The following is a 21,974-nucleotide window of genomic DNA, read 5'->3' on the forward strand; positions in this document are numbered from 1 at the left end:
AGTTTATTTTCTAAATTATACTGATCGTTAGATGATAGATAATTTTCATCTTTTAATATAAAAAAAGAAATATTTTTAAAATTATTCTTACAATAAATAATTACATTTATGTTGATGCTCATCAAATAAATTGTATAAAAACATTCTAAACCAACAACTTCTATTACTTGTATCTCATATATTATGTTACATATATAATTTATTAAATATATTATATTAAATATATATTTACCACAGCCACAAATTCTATTATCTTTACTTAACATTTCAAAAAAAAAACCCATAAATTATTATCTACAAATAAAAAAAAAGTTATGTCCACATAATACTATTATTTCTTCAGATTACACAAAATTGCACGTAGTAATCGAGTTTGTTCGTAGGTTGAAAAACCATTGGCACATTACGAGTCAAGAAAGCAGAGTGAGAGAGAGAGAGAGAGAGAGAGAGAGAGAAAAATAAAAGAGAGAGAGATAAGAAGACTCGAGTGCATTCGATGCAATTACGATGTACCCGTCGATCTGCCTTTTCGTTTTTTTCTTTTTTTTTTTATTTAACTTTTTTTTCTCCCAGAATTTTTTTTCGTTTCCTTTTTTTTTCATCGCTTACTTGAGTCAGTCCATCCGTGAGAGGAAGATCACGCTCAACTCTGAGGTGTACCATTCATCATTGAAATACACCTCTCTTAGTAAATACTCACTCACGCACTGAGGAGGGCACCGATGCAACAAACATTTTCGCTCGCTCATGCGACCGACTGATATTCTCGATCATCGTGAAATACTGTGTTGCTCGAAAGCTTACACTTTAAATTAACGTTTTAGTTGAAGAAGAAGAAGAAGAAGAGTCATGACAGAATGTAGACGTTTTTCAACTATCATGCTAAACGCACTAACGAAATATATTTCATTAACATCAATCTTGCAATAAATTACATTTTTATTTTTTTTTATTTATTTTTTATTAAATATTTTCTCAATGTGTGTTATACATTTTTATTATCATTGATCGATTCACCATTTCATAAATATTGTTTTAATAATACAATTATTATATATGTCAAATAATGAAGATTAAGCTTAATCTTTTTGTTAGTATTATTTTCTCAATGTGTTATACATTTTTATCAGATTTTATTATCATAGATCAATTCCTTTTTTCATTAAATTATTTTATTAGTAAAATTATTATATATGTCAAATAATGACACACACACACACACGATTAAGTTTAGAATCTTTATATTAGTATTATTTTAATAATAATAAAATATACGTGACATGTATTTCGTGTATATTAATTTTTATATTCTATTACGTCAGTATATTTTTATTTACAATTTAATTATTTCTTATATATCAAAAAATAAAAAAAATTAATATTATTAATTATTACTTAACATTTTCGCAAGTTGCCACATACCGTTATTTATTATACAACTACGCTAATAAACCAATTAACGTTCAATAAACTGTCACTGCCAATGATTACTTGCATCAATTAATGTATATGGTAAATTTGATCAAACCGGATTCCGTAAAAAGCATCCAAACAGATATTTCCTCGCTGACATATTTCTCTCGTAGTTAAATAATTTTTCTTTTTTGTAAATAATTTTATTTTAATTTTCAAACGTTTTTATACGAATGGAACGTATAAGGTTTAATCTAATTGATAAGAACACACACATACACACACACACACATATATATATATATATATGCACAGAGACAGACAGACGTGAGGAAATCTCGAACGAATCGGAAAGTCGAATAGATAGACGTTTTACTTCTTTGAGTTGTTAACGCAAAAAGAAAGCACACACCAAGACGATTTACGTCTCGTTACTGTAAAATGAGATGAGCAGGAAGAGAGAAGAAACCTTAAGCTTCAATTTATCAAGAGATCGCTATCGTAACTGTGCGAATCGATGAAAAAAGAAAAAAAAAAGGAAGAAAAAATAAGAAAATTCCTCCCCCTTTCTTCATATGCCGCTTCGAGATTGGTTCGCTTTTTCTCTACTTCAAGATTTATATACATATAAACTGTACGACTTTTATTTTTTATTTATTTATTTATTATATACATATATATATTTTTTTGTGATTAAATCGATAAGAGCAGATTATTGAAAAAAAAAAAATAATTTTTTTAAGATTTCTTACAATTTTTACTCACAAACTTCGATTAAAGGATCAAGGTAAAGGTGAAATGAATGAATGTGAGTAAATGAGTAAGCGAGAAAGATAAAGAAAGAGATGATGCTCTCGATTAACATACCCCGACTAAGAAAATAAGAGTATAATTACAAAGCAATATTATTATTGTTATTAAACGGCGGAAGATCGTTCGATATTTATCGACTTTTTATCATTTTTCCATTGGTCGATCGACGAACCGGTTTTTTGTAAAAATCAATAACGTTATATACCTTTTCTCAAGCAGGATGATATTTCACCAAAAAAGGTATGCTAACGGTAAAACTTTCAGGCCTTTACATCGTCGTCCTCGTCGTCCTCGTCGTCCTCGTCATCTTCGTTGTCGTTAAGGTTGTTGTCGTTGTCGTTAACGTTCGAATAAATTTTCAAATTTCCAATTGATTAACAATTTCAACGTTACATCGGACACCTATATGATGTGTTATAGTTTCATTTCTTCAAAATTAAAACTTACCGAACGAATATAATAAAACAATCTAATCCGAACTAAGAAAATAAATTTTTTTTTTAATTTTTAAATAAAACTAATCATAAAAAAAACCCTTATATATAATCAAAGTATTTGTATTATACAACGAAATAAAAGACCTTGAAGAATTGTCAATGTTTGTAATATTATCTTAAAGGATTAATAATTAAAAAATATTTCAAACCCCATTACCCTCCAAAAAAAAAAACAAAAAAAAAATAATGAAAAGAACATTAAAAAAGTAAATTTAATTTAAAATTTAACTTTGAAGAAAAAAATATCTAGAGAAGCAACACACATTTCGATTTCTCATTTAAAACGAATGGGTACGACCTAGATCTTAGTTAGGTACTTTACACACTCATCTAAAGTTTCTATCCTTCTAAAATTACTAACTCTTCGAAGTTATATTCCCACCCTCATTTTATTTTCTCGATTAAAATTACAAATGACCATTGATAGTAAGAAAAGTAATATTAATATAAATAAAATAAATAAATAGATACAACGATCGTAATAGTAGACAAATGTTGTTAACAGTTCTCGATGAAAATTACAAATAACCATTGATAGAAAGAAAAGTAAAATAAATGAAATAAATAAATAGAAATAAAAAAATAAATAAATAAATATATATACAACGATCGTAATAGCAGATAAATGTTGTTAACAGTCGATAGAAGATTTATCTATGAAATTTCAACGTTAATTTTCGATTGGTTGTACTCCACCATCCTTTTCTCGAGTTCTCGGTATTAGACTGAATGTTGATTTTTATTTTACCTTATTTTACATTACCTTACTTTACCATATCCTTCGTTTATTCCTTCCTTCATTCGTTGGTTGGTTGTTTCATTTCTTCGTTCGTTCGTTCATTCGTTCAAGGAGATACGTCGGCAATAATTTCAATCGAGCAGACGCGAAAGTTTCTCTTTCGCGGTGGCTGACATTCGGCTTACCTGTAACGTGCGTTCAGGAAATCCGACACCCCGCAATCCTCGTTGTTGTCGATGATCGAAAAAGGGGAATCACCCGAAGTGCTTCTCTGCCCACTTGAGGCTTACTCTGCGGTAATCGCACCCATGTTTTATTTCTTATTTTATTTATTTCATTATCTTTTTCTAGATCACTTTTTATGTTCATTTTTCTTCCAATTATTATTATTTTTTTTTTTCTTCTGTTTTTTCTTCCCTTCAGCTCGAATTACAAGACCGAATGTTTAATAAGTTATGTAGACGTATATTTCATCATCGATCATCATAATTATAAAATTTAAATGAAATAAAAAGTAAATTGATTTATAAACGGTGGTGTTGGTTGAGTTTTCTTTTTTATTGTTTTTTTTTTTTTTTTTTGAATGGGTGTAATAAATCGATCAATGTGAAATATATTGTCTAATTTTTTACTGTTTTATCAAATTTATAATAGCCTATTCGATTATTTGCTATCATTTAAAAGGGGGTCTCGAAAAATCATCTTTTATTTATCATTGAAAAAAATGAAATATCTATAATAATGATCAGTATGATATTTGTAATAAAATATTACTTTATCGATTGTTTCAACGTATAACATTGACACAACTTTACTTCTAGTATAAATACTAGTAAATTATTATTTATATTTAACGAAATATTCTTACATACTGAGATCATATATTTTACAAATTATTGATCAAATAAATAAAAATGATTAATAAATCTGATAATTATCATTGATTAAATAATCATAATTGACAATATTTTAATTCTTAAATTACTCTCTCGAATATCCGTCCACATTTCATGCACATACAACTCGATTTTTCATATTAACAACACGAATTACGAAGAGTCGAAATGTCGACAAGTTTACCCCATGAATTGTCATGATTAATTTACCATACGATGAATATAAAATAATTACAATTACGTTTCATATAGAAATGTGAATAGATTTCATTTCAAAACGTTTAAGTAAATGATATTAATTAATAAATTATAGAAAAAAATAAATGTGTTTAATCGATGAAAATTTCATTGAATCATGTCACGAATATAATATACATATATATATAAATATTTTTGCGAGTCATCGTCTCTTTTCGATCATCATCGTCAATATTTCCCCGACCACCTTCTTATTTCTCCCTAACTTTTCTTTTTTTATTTCTTTTTCCTCAAGTTGCACGCGTTAATAACGAAGTTACGTCGTAACTTGATTAATGGTCGGTTTCGTAGCAAACTCAGAAGAAGAAAAAGAAGAAGAAGAAGAAGAAAAAGAAGAAAAACTTTTCGTTGGACGATGATTATGACGATAAAAACCGTGCTAAATGTCGTGCGTTACGCGATGATACATACATACATGCGTATACGTATATAAGTGCTACAAAAATATCCAAACATACACATACATAGATATATACACATACGTATAAATATGTATTACTTATATTATGTGCCACGTGGGGTTAATTAGAAGTTAAATCAACCGGAGAAAACATATGGGTTCTCGTATGGTATAGGACCCAATTGGATATTCCTTCTTTTAAAAATTTTTCTTTTTTTGCATTTTTTTTTTGTTCTTTTTTTAATTATAATATTACCACTTTTCTCCCCTTTTCTCTAAGATGGTACTTAATTTTTTTTTTCTTTTCTTGTCATAGTTATTATCGGAAAGTAAGGATGCACTTACTTGAACAGTATTAACGTAATTTAAACATAAAATACATAAAATACGTAGTGTTTAAGAAATGATCGTAAGAGAGAAAGTCGGATCACTCTTTGAAGTCGTTTAAGGATCAAAAAGGCAATACTCTTCGGATGTTATGAGACGCCATGAAAGCATCTGTCTGTCTCTTTCTCTTACTTTAAAAAAAAGAAAAAAATATATTCAACACGTTTTCAACATTGTAATATTCTAAGTGGTTATGCAGGTATTGTCCGGCTCTTGTGGTTGCTCAATCTTATCACACGATTAGAAAATAAATTTATCTATACGTTTAGATCTATCTTTCTCTCAACATTTCTAATAGCAATTTATCTTCCAATGGCAAAGTACATTTGAATTATTATATTAACATTATTATTATTATTATTATTATTATTATTATTATTATTATTATTATTAATATTATTATTATAAAAAAATAATTTTTTAACTATCTTGGACGTATTTATTATGAATTATATTTTATATTGTGTTATATACGATTTATGTATTTCGTTAGTAATAATAAACTAGCGTAAAATCGTTTAAATACACGAATTTAAATAATACATAAGTATATATATATATATGTATATGTAGATAAAGATGAAACGATCGATCGTCGATTTCACCTCTGGCAGTTTGGTTTAACCAAAGGACGGTTTGATTAATGAGGAATCACGATAATACGTAAGAAGATGCATTCGGCAAAACCGGAAAAGTAATTTATTACGACATACATATTTACTTGCCTGTAAATAACGTGTCCATGATCATCGTCGACGACGATTCTTGGACAACGTCTTAAGACGACGATGTCTGTTTAACGACAACCTTTAGGATTTCTAAGACGATCGATAACAAGGCAACCCACCAATACCAGTCGTCTAGAAAATCGTTGCGAAATCATCATTGACTAACTGACGACGAAAGGTACTACTACTAGTTAGATTTTAATCTATCGATTAGTTTTTTTTTTTATTAAGAAAAAGAGGAAAATTTTATTTAAAAAAAAGACATTTTTTGTTAAATGTCAATTAATTAGACAAGTGTTTGTTTTATCTTCTTTTATCGTTGTTGATATTGTCATCGAGAAAAAAAGGATATGAATAGAAAAAAAGAATTAATTGTTTCATGTTGGTTTTTATTTATTTATTTATTTTTTTTTAATGATTATTACTTTTATTATGATTATTACTATTATTTTAGTGATTATTACTTTATCTGTTATTTATTATATTTTTATTTATATCAGGAAAAATTTCAAAATAATTGGAACTTATAATTGTATAAGTAATCGTTTATAATATTTGATAAAAATAATCAATTCATTATGCGATCGGTTAAATAAAAATATAATTAAAATAATTTACGTTAAATTTACAAGAATAAAAATCCTAATTATTTTCGTACCACCATAGTAATTTTATTTTATTTTTTTATAATAAGATTTATCATCGGTAAAAACAAAAAATAAAGAAAGAAGCAAAATTACTGACATTGAAAGAATGAGATTACACCAATTTGTCAAATGTTTAGACAGAATTAGGAACAATTATCAAATTACGAAGAGAAATGAGAAATTTGTATTCGTAAAAATAACATAATCGATTAATAAACACTCCCTACAGTCATTTTCATTCCAGAAATATTATTTTCGTTTCGATCTTATTGTTAAAGATGAATTAGATCCATCTGTCTTCGCGTTTCTTACTTCGGTCAGTCTCGAATTAACGGTAGATATGTAAGAGAAAAAACAAGAAAAAAAACCAAAAAAAAAAAGAAATGGTGGAAGATCGATAAAAAAGATTGCAAGGTAAGGTAAGGTAAGGTAAGGTAAGGTAAGGTAAGGTAAGGTAAGGTAAGGTAAGGTAAGGTAAGGTAAGGTAAGGTAAGGCTCATTAGATTCTTGCAATCGTGTGATTTAGATCGATTAAGTGTACATGCGATTCGCGTGAACGCGTTAACGCGTATCTATCGAATTAATTGAAACGAATCTTGAATATTTATATCTTTATTGACTATCCTTTCTATATTCCAATTCAAAGGATTATACGTACAAAAAAATATTATTCATTAAAAAAAAAATAAAGTGGGTCGATAAAAATTACTAACTATAAATTTTATGATTAATTATTTTCACATTAAACAAATTAAACCAATCTAATGTAAAGGTTTTTATATAATTTTTTATAATATGCTATATACTTTTGTCAAAATCAATGCTTCCTACTTTTAATACCATGATAGAAAAACTAATAAAAAAATTAATTAAGTAAATATAATTTTAAAAAAATACAACATAATTAAATTAAAAACATTTTTCACTGAATAATAATATTATTATTAATTTATAATATATAATCAATAAAATACAAATTATTTTGAATAAAATAATACTTATTGATTCACCCTGTATAAATATATATACATATTATTCAACGGGAATGAAGTCGTTTAAATAAACAAATGATCTTTCTTTTTAAATATAAGAAAAAAAATTCAACATAAAATAAGGAGAATTTCATGGGTTAATTATCGATAAAGATAATCGTATTAATCTTCTTTATAGGAATAAACTATTGAAAGATACTTTTCGAGTATGCAAGTATTATTTCAAGATATCAAGATTTTCTAGTAAGCAAACCGCGTGAGTTATGTTAAGTAGCTGATTCTCTTAACGATAGTCCGAACGTTTAAAATCTTTAGCAAAGGAGGTCTTCTCTTTTACCTATTGATATAAAACTTTCAAGTATCTCTAATACTTTAGAGAATTATTTCGATTATGTTGATTAATCGTGAATAATTTTCTAACACGAGCTACCCTATCTTACGATTCTTATCGAAAGAATAATTATATGGATTTAAGGTCAAACAATCTAACGTTCTTAGTTTTCATTAGAAAATAGGATTTCTGTAAATGTAGGATGATCATCGATAGAATTTGTTATGGTTGTAGAATCGAAAGGTAAATTATGTATAACCATAGTAATCCAACGTATTCTCTCATTTCATAGATAAACATAACAAATATGAAATTTTATCGTTGCATTTCTACGCTGATATATGTGAGAAAGTTTGCTTGATTTTACAAATAAATTTTTTATTACTTTATTTATTTCTTTTCATTTTGTTTTGTTTTATTTTGTTTTTATTGTATATTTTTTTTTTTGTTTAAACCAAGAAGAGAGGAAAGTACAATCGATGGTGAGAATCAATTTGAATCGTATATGCGTATGTATTATAAAGACCGATTTTAGATAGCCAAATATAAATCGAATACGGTCAAGAAAATTATCTTCTCATTCTTTTATGGAAAAGTAACAAGCGCGAGTTTTAAAGGTGTCAGAAGGGAAATCGTTGTTGAGAATTGAAATAAAATTCTGTTCAATTTACGAAGCAAATTTTCTTTCCCCGTTTCTTGTTAACTCAAAATTTCTAAATAAACAAAATATTATTCCTTACTATAAACATCGAATTTAAATTTTCCATAAATACGAGCTATAACGTAATCAAATGAACTTTAATAAAAAAAAAAAACAAATTAAATAAAAATTACAATACAAATAACACAAATCTTATGAAAATAAATTCTTCACATATCCTGCGTCATTTAAATACATAAGATTAAAAAGTTTATAAATATGTATATATAGAATATCAAATGTCAAAAAAGTATTGTACAGATTATAAATAAAATACATGATAAAGAAAGATAACGTTTAAATATCGATTGAACTTGAAAGAAATACACGTTGAAAAAAACAAAATGAGAAAATTCATGTAAATACTTGTTAAAAATAACTATACTAAAAAGATAATAGACTCTCCATGTAAGTTATTTACATCTTCAGATCTCAGCAATAACTCGTCAAAGCTACATGCATGAATCTTTTTAAGGAGCCTGTTTGCACCGTACACATACACACATACACTGACAAATACACATACTTCTCTCGAGTAATCTTACATCGGGTTTAATTATCAAAATGATAAAGATTCCGTGACTCTGCTACGATGAGGATGAAAAAAAAAATATTATTACCGTATAAGGAAGGTTTGAGAAAGAAAACTAGAAAGAAAAATAGAAAAAGAGAAAGAGAGAGAGAGAGGGGGGAAAATATATAAACGAGTAAAACACCATGGGCCACTGACCTGGTACTAAAATCATGCGACACGTTCGCTGGTATTAATGTGCACACTTGTTAAAGTTCTTCTTAACACTAAACCTAACAACTATTTACGTACACATATTTATATAATACTATAACCAATCAAATAACATATATTTATTTATATTTTAATTTTTTTTTTATAATTCAACGTTTACTGTAGATAATACGATAATACGTTACTTTAATTCATTTCGTGTACACCTGTTTTAATAATAAATAAAATCACGTTTTTTATTTTTAATATAATATTTTAATGTACACATGGAAACATTTTCAAACGTGAAAAATTCTCGTAATCGATGTGTGTCGAACGAAAAAACATTTTACTCTATTTTAAGTTTCATCTATCGACATATATTTCTTTTTTTACAAGTAAAATCACTTTGTAGATAAAATACGTGTAAATATTGTAAATGTAAATGACACAAATGTTAAATGTATGCATGCAAAAGGTTAACTTATAATACTTTTTAAATGGAAATTTGTGACTTATAAGACTTTTTCTCATTAAAAAACAAACAAATTATTGTCAATTTTCTTCTTCTATGCGTGAACGAGCGAATGAAGCAAAAAGAAAACTAAAAAAAAATATATATATATAATATTTCGTCTTAATTTAAAACTCTCATATAATCTTCACCGTGAGTAATTTACGTGGGTATCGATGCGAGGTGCGTAAGATAAAGAGAGGAAATGCGTGTGTCCGGACAATTTCACGCTCGAAACACGTTTCGAATCGTTCGAGCTTCACGAAACTAAAAGAAATATAGTATAAGTTTATTTTAATATCATGCTCGTTCATGTGTGTGATATATGTTATACTCGTATTTTAATAAAACTCGCAATCGTAAACTATTTACCGTGTAAATAAAGTATATATTTGTTATTAAATTTTTACAATTGAGATGATTAAACGTTAAGAATAAAGTTAGTTAAAAAAAAAAGTTATTCTCGTTTACTCGTGGCCTCCTCTCTCTGTGATTGCCTTATTTATTATATATTATATAAGGTGTCCCATAATAAAGACATTTATGTACAATTTTATCAACATATTTTATGCCTATAAATATGAAAAAAAAGAAAATAATGTACTAAATAATGCATATAATGTATTTTAGAACTTAACGATCGATTTCATTCGATAATTTGATTTACAAATGTCTCAACATCAAATGATAATGAAACGTAAACAAATTTTTACTGCAATTCATTTTATAAAAAAAAAAATCTTAAAATGATTGTATACAGTTAATCTTTCAATAATTTTCTAATTTTTGTAATTTAATTTTTTTCAGATAAAATATACTATCAAATTTTTGGCGAGTAAAACAAATTTGGGTATACTATATATAATATAATTTGAAAACTCGGTCGCGAAATCATAAAACTCGAGCTAAATATATTTGGTCGTCCTTTTTTCTTCATTTTTTTTTTATTTGCCATGACAGAAAAGCGTCATTGAACTTGACGAGAAGCTTTCACTTTCCTCTCGTTTAAACGAAACACCGAGAAGAGAGTCCCGCGCGGTATGAATTATTTATAAGTGCACAGTTCCAAAGGATGAGTTACTTAATGTTTCCTTCGATATTTTTTTTTGTATTTTTTATTTCATTTATTCTTTACTAACTTTGGTTACCTCGTTAATGCAATTTATTTGATCGTACAAAAAGGTTTCTTTAAATTAATCAATAGTCGTCGATAATTAGGTAACATTCTTATTTAAAGTTAATTAAAATATAATTTCTATAGACAAACAAAAAATTACATGAAAACAAATATCATATATTTCTTCAACTCTTATTTAAAAAATATTACAAATAGATAAATAAAATCTGAGAAAATAAAACAAATCTAATAATCCAATATTCCACAAAAAAAGTGTAATAAAATCAAATATAGAGGATAACCATCAAGTTGTCTTCCCTATGTGTTATTCTTAATTGCCATACCATAGAATTTAGTTTGAACTTAATTGCGAGCATGCGACAAGTTGGTACATTTACGTGTGTGTATTAGTAAACGTTGTAGTAGCTGTAGATACTAACATACATACATATTACAAGTATGTATATATATATATATATATATATACACATCCTTATAGAAAATAACCATCGAATAACGACGAAGTAGTAACTGAGGTAGGAGTAACGCTAGTATGTACAACATCCTTTGGGTAGGTAAAGTCTCTACGTAAATAAATGGCACTAGAAACGTCTTTCTCCTTAAGAGGCACGTGCGCAAAGCGCATAATATATGGCGTCTATCCGTGAACCGTCTTCTTGCAGAAGTCAAACGTATGAGATAGGAAGAAAAGGATATAGGATAGATAGATGCAACTTAAGAAAGATAAAGAAATAAAAAGAACATTTCTAAGCTTCGTTAGAATTAATGCGGATTCCGCGTTTTCTTTCCTTTCATTCTCTCTCATACACATTCTCTTTTTCTTTATTTCTTCTCTTATTTGATTCTACGAATGTAACCGACCTATCTTTCTCTCTTTTCGATCTGTGATACCGATAACAAACACCCTGCAGGTGATAACACTCGTATCCGTCATTTTTTGAAAATATTTCAAACCTGGTAAAACGTTTATTTACTATTATCTTATACGATCCATGAAATTTGTAACGCTTCGTAAGACCCGCACGTGCCATCAACATTCGAGATCGTCATCGAGTTAAAACTCGTAGACAGGGTTTATTAATTTATTATACTATGTATTCGTTTTAAATATACCTATATATATATATATGCTATGTATGTATAATATATATGTGGTGTGTGTAATGGTAAACAGAAGTAATAGAAAAAGTTAAATAAAAATAAAAGAAAAAAACAAATCTAAACGTTAGTTTGAAAGATCTTTCTGATTAATTGGAAAGAAATATTCACTATTGCTCTTTAGGTATTAAAGCTTCTTACCTTTAGGCTTGACGTTTTGACATAATTCCAATGGTTTATCCTATCAAGCTAGGCCTTGAGAAATATGTTGCACGTTTGGAAGTTCCTCTATGAGCGTGTGTGTGTGTGTGTATGTGAAGTATAACGTTGATTATCTGAAATATTGCAACGGGAGAGATAGAGAGATTAGATTTTTGTTCGATTAAATACATTAATGTGTATTTTATAAAATAATTGACGTCTAACAGGTATACAACGTTAAATTGTTTCTTTAATACATTTAGTCGTATTTATTTAATTTATCAATAATCCAATGTAGAGAAAAGATTGCTTAAAAATATTACAACATGTACTTGCATACAAGATTGAAATTAAAAAGAAGAAAAAAAGAGGAAAAACAATCTAATACGACATTTATTTACACGAGAATGAAAATTTTCAAGAAATAAGTAATAATACGAGTTAACAAGAGTATAACTATTCATTTTTAAATTGTTCGTACAATTTGTTTGATTATATATTTACTTTAACATTTAATTTGAATTGATTTACATAAAAATTTCACCAATAAAGGCAATTATTATATAATACAAGTAAAACGTGAATAACACGTAAAAATATGTATGTGAATGACGAAAGAAAATTAAAAAAAAAAAAAAAAAAAGAAACAGAAATTTACAGAAAGAAAGAAAGAAAGAAAGGTAGTAAGTGTTGGAACCAAAAGAAGTGGGGTAAAAAAGAAAGAAAAGAAATTATATATAAAACGGACTTCAATTTGAAACGTCCCCGTCGTTGATCTCCAGCTGATTGGACCGTCCTCGATGCACCTACTCATTAATGTGCACTGTGAAAAGGAGTCAGGTGCAGTCAGCTCGCGTTACTTTAATAGACGGGCCAGAAGTAATGCTTGACGGGAATAAGAAAGTCTTAATCCAAAGTATAAGTACATATTGCGACGGGGTCCACGTGCATATGTATGTATACATATATATGTGGAAGAATATTTACATGTAAGAAAATGTGAAGAAAAAGAAAGATAGAATGAATACATGCATCGATGCAAATTGGTTGTGAGTATATCTATCTATATATATACAATGCTCGATTAGGCTTATTTTGCTTATCAATCGTAAAGAATATAAATCAAAGTGGTGCATCAAGTAATGTTAATCGTTCATCTAACTGTATAACTCGCTTGTCTCATCTTTTTCTCCTCCTCCTCTTTCTTTTTTTTCATTTCTTTCTATCACTCATCTAATATTCATTAGATCCCAATTAGTAAGTATAATTATCGAGTCGTTTGGAAAATTTCAAATGACTCTTAACTAGTCACGTAATAACTATAAATAGGTAATATAATATTATCAATAATTTAGTTATTATTATCATTATCAAATTTGTTTTAATTTTAAGTAGCTAAAAAGGAAATTTAAAAAAATTTTTTTTTACATAGTCACACAAAACTTGTTGAAAATAATAAGCTCGAAACTTTTCAAATCCAATTTATATTTCTTTGATAAATATTCGAATAATAATTAAATATTATTATTTTTTCTATTTTATATGTTTAAAATGAAATTAATGATTCAGATTTTTTCTTCTAAATGATAATAACAAATTTACGAATGTGACAGGGGGAAAAGTGTCGTCGTGGTTCTATTCAAACACGTTAAAAAGAAAGTGAGAAAGAAATAGATAGATAAATATATATATAGATATATACAGATAGATAGATACATAAATAGAGGTGAAAAAGTCGCGAGCTTGGGCACGTATCAATTAAGAAACTTTCCCCGTGTCTCTTGTATTATCACCCCTCGTCATCGTAATCGGCGATACGGCAAAGAGTACGTAATTATAAATTGCAATTGAATGGCTAGTTGTTAACGTCGTTTTAAGGGACACTATTAGGCTGTCAAGTAAAACTGATTATCGTGCCAGCAGGCGTGGAACTATACGTCGCATCGACGATGTCACGATTTTGACCTCTCTCTCCTTCTCTCTCTCTCTCTCTCTCTCTCTCTCTCTCTTTCTTTAATGAAAAACGACGGAACGATTGCACCAAACACACAACATGCACATTTATGTTAAATAGAAAATTTTCTATCTGACTTTTATCTTGAGAAATTTCTTCTCTTCCCGTTCCATGAGTTTTAATTGGTTTTTTTTTTTTTTTTAAATTATCTTCCGATTTCATTTATTTATTTTGTTTATTTTTCTTTTATCTTATTTTTTGAACGAACATACAACAAATGAGATCGTCGAAGAATAAAGTACCCTAAAGAGTGTATCGATTAATTCTTCGTAGAACGCGTTTGTGGTTCATTAGCTCGTAATTAAAGCATATCGGTATAGCTCTTGGCTAAGATCCATTCGTAAACGATGAGGTAGACGTTCTTGTGTGCTATTATTCAACTTGAAGTAAGTAGGACATGTTATAAATACCTGACTATTGCCAATACATTTATAATCATTTTTAATAAATTTCTGTGTATCAATTATGTATATAAAACTATAAGAACACACACAGATCAGAATTTAGATGAAAAAGTTTTTACAAAACTTATTAAAAAAAATTCCAACGAATAGAATATATTTAACAATCATTATATTGCTTTTGTTAAACGTCTATACATATATATATACAATCACCATACAATATGGTGCACTTATGAGAGGATCAACGGACCCATTCGGACGATTACATTAACTCTCATGAACCGATGGTTATCGTTTTCTGTACGCACGATTAAATTGATTTATGACTAAACGTTAAGCGGCGGTGTTTATTTGTACTATATATATAATATATAAATATATACATATATATGTAAGCTCATAGAAAACGAAGTATATATGCAGTATGAGTGGGTGAGTCCGCCATTGGAATTCGATTTTATCTACTGACAGATACGAGATCGAACGTTGCACGACGCCATTTTTTTTTCTTTATTTTTTTTTCTTCTAATTTTTTTATTTATTTTTTTCCCCACATTCCCTCTCTCCTACTCTCTTTATCTATCCTTTTCTCTCTTTGTTTATTTGTCTCCATTCTCTCTTTACTTTACCACCACCACTTTTCTTCCTCTGCTTCTCTCAGTAACTTGTAAGAATCGACATGTAGGTGGCGGGGCGGGCGTTAATGGCGATCGGCGAATAAAAAGAAATGAGATAAGAATTTCCTTAGCGATTTGCATTATGCCACTTTGTTAAATCAAGTTATCCCCTCTCTCTCTTTCTCTCTCTTTTTATCTATCTCATGTGAAGTTACAGGCCATTGTTCATGGCGATATCTCTTCTGTCCCGAGACACCTAGATAATCGAACGTAATAACGACTATGTTAACATTAACGAGAAAGTGAGAAAGATACAAACAAAACTTTAGGCGCCAACCTAACAACTGGGATTACCAATAAGTTTTTCTTTATCTTTGTCTCACTTTTTTTCTTTATTTATTTCCTTTTCATCTTCTTGATGCGTTACACCATCCTTCTGTTTCTACTTTTACCCCCGCCATTTTTAATCATTCGTTCAATATCGGTTAGATTTAATTCAGTTAGGTTTCTCTTTTAATTCTTATTTTCAAAACAACAACAAAAAAAAGAAGGGAAATCAACAAAACATCGTCGTAAATTCTACAAATAACAAATTTATCATAAATCAATTACATCGTTCGTTATCTCGCTCCGTCGATAAAGTAGAAAATCGAGATTAGAAACTGGTCAAAGGTTTCGCGCGAAAGATAATTCTAGGTCGTGTGAGAAAAAAGATAAGTTTGGATAATTTCAAATTAAAATTAAGAAAAAAAAAGTAATGATTTACGAACGGTAAACTTGCGAAGAAAAAGAGGGAGACGCCGCTTACTAACTAATCGCAATTAGATGAAATTAAATCTAAACGTGACCGGTTGATAAAATAAGGCCTTGCATTATCTGTTCCACTAATCTATCCAGTAATGTGCTCGTGCGTATATAGGATATATTATTATAAGCATATTATCCTATTATCGTTTAGTAGTATCGTGTTATATATTGACTACGTGACCGTCCTTATACGTATAGGTATAAACATATGTTATGTATAGAAAATCGGGAATATAAAATCAACTAAAATACATTTAATCGACTAAATTCTAATCTCGATGAACAGTATAACCACGAAAATGTATACCTAAATTCAAGGAACATATATATATATAAAAACCTAATTATTATCAATCAGATTAGTATCATCGAATTTCGTAGTTTCGTAAAAGAAAAGTGTTCTGGAGCATGAAATAGATCTATCGTATTAGATAAGAAATTAGAAATGCGTTTTAGTACAACACAAACTATTTCGAAATATATTAGACTATGTATTTAATATTAAATTAAAAAAAAAAAATGAAAGAAAAAAAGTAAGTCAATTGAATTGATTTTAATATCGAATCGATAAAAATACTTAGTCAAATAGTTTAAATAGTCGTTCAATTTTTCGTAAATTGATAGATGATTAGAGTTGGGTATAATAAAACGATAAACGAAGTTTTAACATAGTTTACCAACTATGAAAGAAAGATATTAAGTTGAGAATATAAATATAAAAAGTATCGAAGGCGTCGGAAGATTGGCATTCCATTAGAAAGAAATCGGTGTATCGACGCGCAATCTAGATGGTAAAAAGTGTTGAACAGGAAATAGACCTCCGTCAAGTTGCAACTATGTCTGTCCCGGTTTTTACAGAAACCGGTTACGATTGCCGCGTGCTTTTCCGACGAGAAAAACCAACGAAGAATTCTTTTACTCTCAAAAGTCCAACCTATCGATTATACGCTATCGTTTCCCATCGATCGATACTTTACACATTTAGATCGAAAAACCAAACTATAGATTCTGATTTCGATTTCTGATTCCACTATTACGATTTCTACGATTAAAGTCGGTTCCAATTATGGTTAGAATCCTTTTAACGTTAACTTTGTTAAATTCCACAAATCTTCTCCGTATACATTAATTTTTTTATATATTAATATTTCATTTTTTTTACATAGATAATATTTTTAATATCACCATCAAATTAAAATTAATTAAAGCGTACTGGTTTACTACGGTAAACATAATTATTCGTATAAATAAAAATACCTTAAATAATATTTTCTAGAAATTATTATGCTAATTAAAATAAACCTACTTTGTTGTATTTAAATACAAATAAAACATTCGTCCAACGTTAGCACTTTTTTTTATTATTATTATTCAATTTTTAAGTATTACAAATTTTCTAATAATTAAATTGAACCAACCGAATTTAATTTAAATTAAAATAATATTATTGTCCAACACACGAGTCATTTTATTTTTTTTTTACAAAACCGTGTTTCGAAGAAGTCGAAAAAAAATTGGTCTTTCTCATACGTGGAAAGTTAGAGTTGAGATAATCGTCGATGGAGTAGCCATGGTCGTTACGAGTGAGATTTAGTTCGAGATTAGAACAGTCGGTATGTACCAAAGAACGGTTAATTGTAAAAGTGTGGTCCAGAAACTAAAAAGAAAAAGAAGCAACCATGCGTGTTAAAAAATCTTTGTCGTCAACTAAACCGTCTACTATAAATTCCCTATCATTTTTTTTTATCTCAAAATAACTACGAAAAATCCTTGTTTATTATAATATAACAAGAAATTCGAAAATATTTCTTCAAGAATGTTTTTTTTTTTGCAATTCTTTCTATATCGTTATATCATATACTACGTGTGAGTTAAATTATTATTTCTTGTTGTACGGTAAATAGAATGTTCATAAAAAAAATTTCTCTCCCGTTACATAACGTAAAAAGAAGTAATAATAAAATAAAATCGATATAAAACGAACAATATTATTCCTATTTTTTTTCTCTTCATTCTTACTCGGAATAATACAGAAATAACTTGGTAGACACATTTTGTCAGGTAGGTTTCTTTTTTTCTTTTTTTAAACTCACCATACAAATACACACACATAATATATATATATATATTTACTAAATTACATTTCGTCGTTATGTTCTCTCTTTCTAGCAACGTATCGATCTCACTTACAAATTCACCAAAGAAGTAATTATATATATAACCTGGATCAGTGAGAATAAAAATCAAGAAAATAAAAAAAGGACAACCTTCTTTGGGATCTTCATGATCTCTTCGAAAGGATCGAAAGGATGACACTGTATAATCAAGCTGCCACCGAATTGAGTCTCACTTAAAAGTTATCTTTGAGTATCTTACTCTGATCGATCGATATCCGAAAAGGAAGATGATTTAAACATCATTCGATATCTCGAGATATCTACGTTCATTATAATTACAGTTTCGATAATTATTACGAACGATTTTCTCTTTCGAAAGAACTTACACATATATATATATATATACATATAATTCGATAAGAAGACTAATAAATATTGCAAGATCACAACTCAATCAATACAATGTACACCAAAAACGATCGATTACGATGTCAATTCAATTCATGACAGTTCAGAATAAAAAAAGACATAACATTTAACTTGAAAATGATCGATTCATTTATATCAATCAACCCTTTTGTAAATCACCCACATAATGAAATCAATTCTTGATTGTATGTACATATAAAAAAGTAGACAAAGATATGTATATGTGTGTATGTGTGTATCCTGTTCTTATTGAAATTCTATCATAGTTAGTCCATTTAGGGAGGCAACTAGAACTGAGCAAAGTTCGCAATGTCCTAGATATAAAATAAGTGGACGCAGTAAATTACGACGTTTGTTGTAATACTACAACCGACATCTGGGAATTTACGGAACCTTGAACCAGACTTATTTCCTAATACCCTCAACACGTTCAATAGTTAACAATTTCTTTTTGTAAATACCATCAAGTAAATTCGAAACTTTCAATTAAAAATAAAAATAAAATCAAATTTATACATATAAGCAACAAGTGATAAGAATTTATTTATAAATGTTATTTAGAAAAAGTCAGAATAATAAATTGTTTAAAATATACCAAGATTTTTTCTTCATTTATTTTTTATTCATTCTCTAGATATATATTTGATTTTTTATGTTAAATTTAAAATATAAAAATAAAGAAATAAGAAGAAGGTGGGTGGATTGTTAACACCCACTTTATTCACAATAAGAAAAGATAAGAAGAAGCAGGTTGATATCCACAGTCAGATAGCAAGTGGGTTATTTACTTATACTATACTTCCGTTTCAAATTAATCATTGAATTAGCTCAGTCTTAAAGCGTAAAATCAAAGAAGTTGAATAGAAAAATTGTTTTTCAAAAGAAATAATAAGAAAAATATATTGATTCGTACGATATTTAAATACTAAATAATTTAATATAATTTTTATATCAAAAGAAACGCATTTTACAATTTAATATTGTAATATTTAACATTTGTTTATATATAAAATATTAAAATTTATTTATCAGGTACATTTAATATTAAAATATATTTATCAGGTTTGTATATAATAAAATATTTTAATATTGTAACATCACGATTACATATAATTTTCTAACCGATCAACCAAATAAAAAAACAAAATAATTATTACATTAAACTTGTTCAAGGACAAATAAGTAAAAAAAAGAATCCTTCGAAGTATAATAAAACTAAAAATTCAAACGAACTCAACATCCAGTATGAAACATAATAATAATAGTAATCATATCATGATAATTGTTCGAGATTGTTGAAAAAAAAAAAATTAAAATAAAATTAGAAGGATGAGCATCAGAGAAAATAAGAGGAAATAAATACTTTAACAATCGAGGACGAACGGAAGTCCGGAGTGAGAAACGTTAACTCGAAGCAAAATTCTTTTCCTTTCGATCACACTAATCGAGCATTTCACATAATCCGGTCAAAATTGAGTCTTACAAAGTAACAACAATCTTCCTTTAAGATTTTTCATTAAACAGATATTTTGTTATATTCTATTACTCTTATTCGTTCATCTCTTCGTCATCATCCTCATCATCATCATCATATTCGTCTTCTTCTTCTTCTTCTTCCTCTTCTCAGTATCCTTTACGAATAAACGTAGATGAATTACCGTTATTCGAGCTAATTATGACTACACTGCCGGTTAAGACATGCACATATAACTTCAATAGAAAATAATATACAAATATCATTTCTATTACTATTCAAATATAAATTCATATAAATATATAAATATATTTCAATTTAAATCATACCCCAAAAATACTCTCATTTAATTATAAGCAAATACTTAATGCATTTTTTTAATTAGGCTTATCAGATAGGAAAATTATTTTAAAATATCTAAATATTGTATAATATTTTTTCTCTGTTCATAAAAGAAAATTCTTTTTAACGATAATTCATCGATTAATCTTACCAGCAAGAAATACGTCATTAAACGAATAGATACATCTAAAACACTTTTTATTAAACTTATCTTAGGAAAATGACGGGAAATACGACGACAACTACTATGACTACGACGACGACGACGAATAGATCCTAGATAACCTTTGATCTTACACGGTGAATGTTACGGGTTACATCGATAGGTTTGGAATTTTAATTTCCTACCCAGTTTGACTGTACCCATGCGTGATAAGCCAATTATAATAGTGATATAATATTGTCAATAAAAAATAGGAAGAAGAAGAAGAAGACAAAAAAAAAAAGAGAAAAAAAGAGGAGCTCAAAAGGAAATAATTTTACAAATATATCTTACAAATATGTACGCGATAGAGAGTTACAAGGTTTCATTCCAGATCTCGCATATGCTTAAAGGGGTAGAAGTAGGAGGAAGAGAGGGGTATATAATTAAGAAACATTAAAAGTTTACAACCAGTCGGTTGTAAGTTGCACAGAGCTGTAAATGTAATTACCGGCTGAACCTAACCGAGCTGTTCGTGCTCGCACAATCGCTCTATCTATCTTTATCTCTTTCTTGTTCTCTCTTTCTCTCTCTCTCTCTCTTTCTATTTCTATTTCTATCTTTCTTTCTCTCCCCCGCCCCCTCCCCTATCCCCCTTCTTCCTATCCTATTCTAAGGTATTAACGATAAATATCCAACAGAGCTTGTCGCAGCGTATTACGTTTTCTATCTGTAATGTAAATTACCCGCAGATAGTGGAACAAAACGCGTGATCTACTTCGTGTGCAGACATTGTTAAAATGTATTTAAGTATCGTACGTATATATGTAAGTACATACATTAGGGTGGTCATTACTCTCGATCTAATTGAATACAACCCCCACATTTCGACTGGTAATAAATACAAAAATGAAATAATAAAATGTCGGGATATTTTTTATATGTGAAGTTGAAAAGATGTTTGTTTCTTTTTATTGATCATTTTGGAAGATTGGAAGAAAAATAATTTGATATGAAAAAAAAGGGTAATACGATTAAATGTGATTATAGAAGTAAATTTGTTTTTTTCTTATTCGTTGCTAATTTCGAGAAAATAATACTATCTGTGAAAGTATTTAAAAATCTTAAAATTATTTAAATATAATAAAATAA

General features: G+C 28.0%; 1 long non-coding RNA gene across 1 annotated transcript in view; it reads right to left on the bottom strand.

Moving 5' to 3' along the window:
- LOC149033480 (uncharacterized) overlaps positions 1 to 12,610 on the bottom strand; it is a 63,364-nt gene extending 50,754 nt beyond the window's left edge. The window contains exon 1 of the long non-coding RNA XR_016178466.1: positions 12,477 to 12,610. This is a non-coding gene — a long non-coding RNA (uncharacterized LOC149033480). The remainder of the gene's footprint in view (positions 1 to 12,476) is intronic.
- Between the last annotated feature and the right edge of the window lie 9,364 nt (positions 12,611 to 21,974).

This window comes from Polistes dominula, unplaced genomic scaffold, assembly GCF_049000335.1.
Source record: "Polistes dominula isolate Pdom_NZ unplaced genomic scaffold, Pdom_raw_medaka contig_373, whole genome shotgun sequence".
In the NCBI taxonomy this organism is placed as follows: Eukaryota; Metazoa; Arthropoda; class Insecta; order Hymenoptera; family Vespidae; genus Polistes; species Polistes dominula.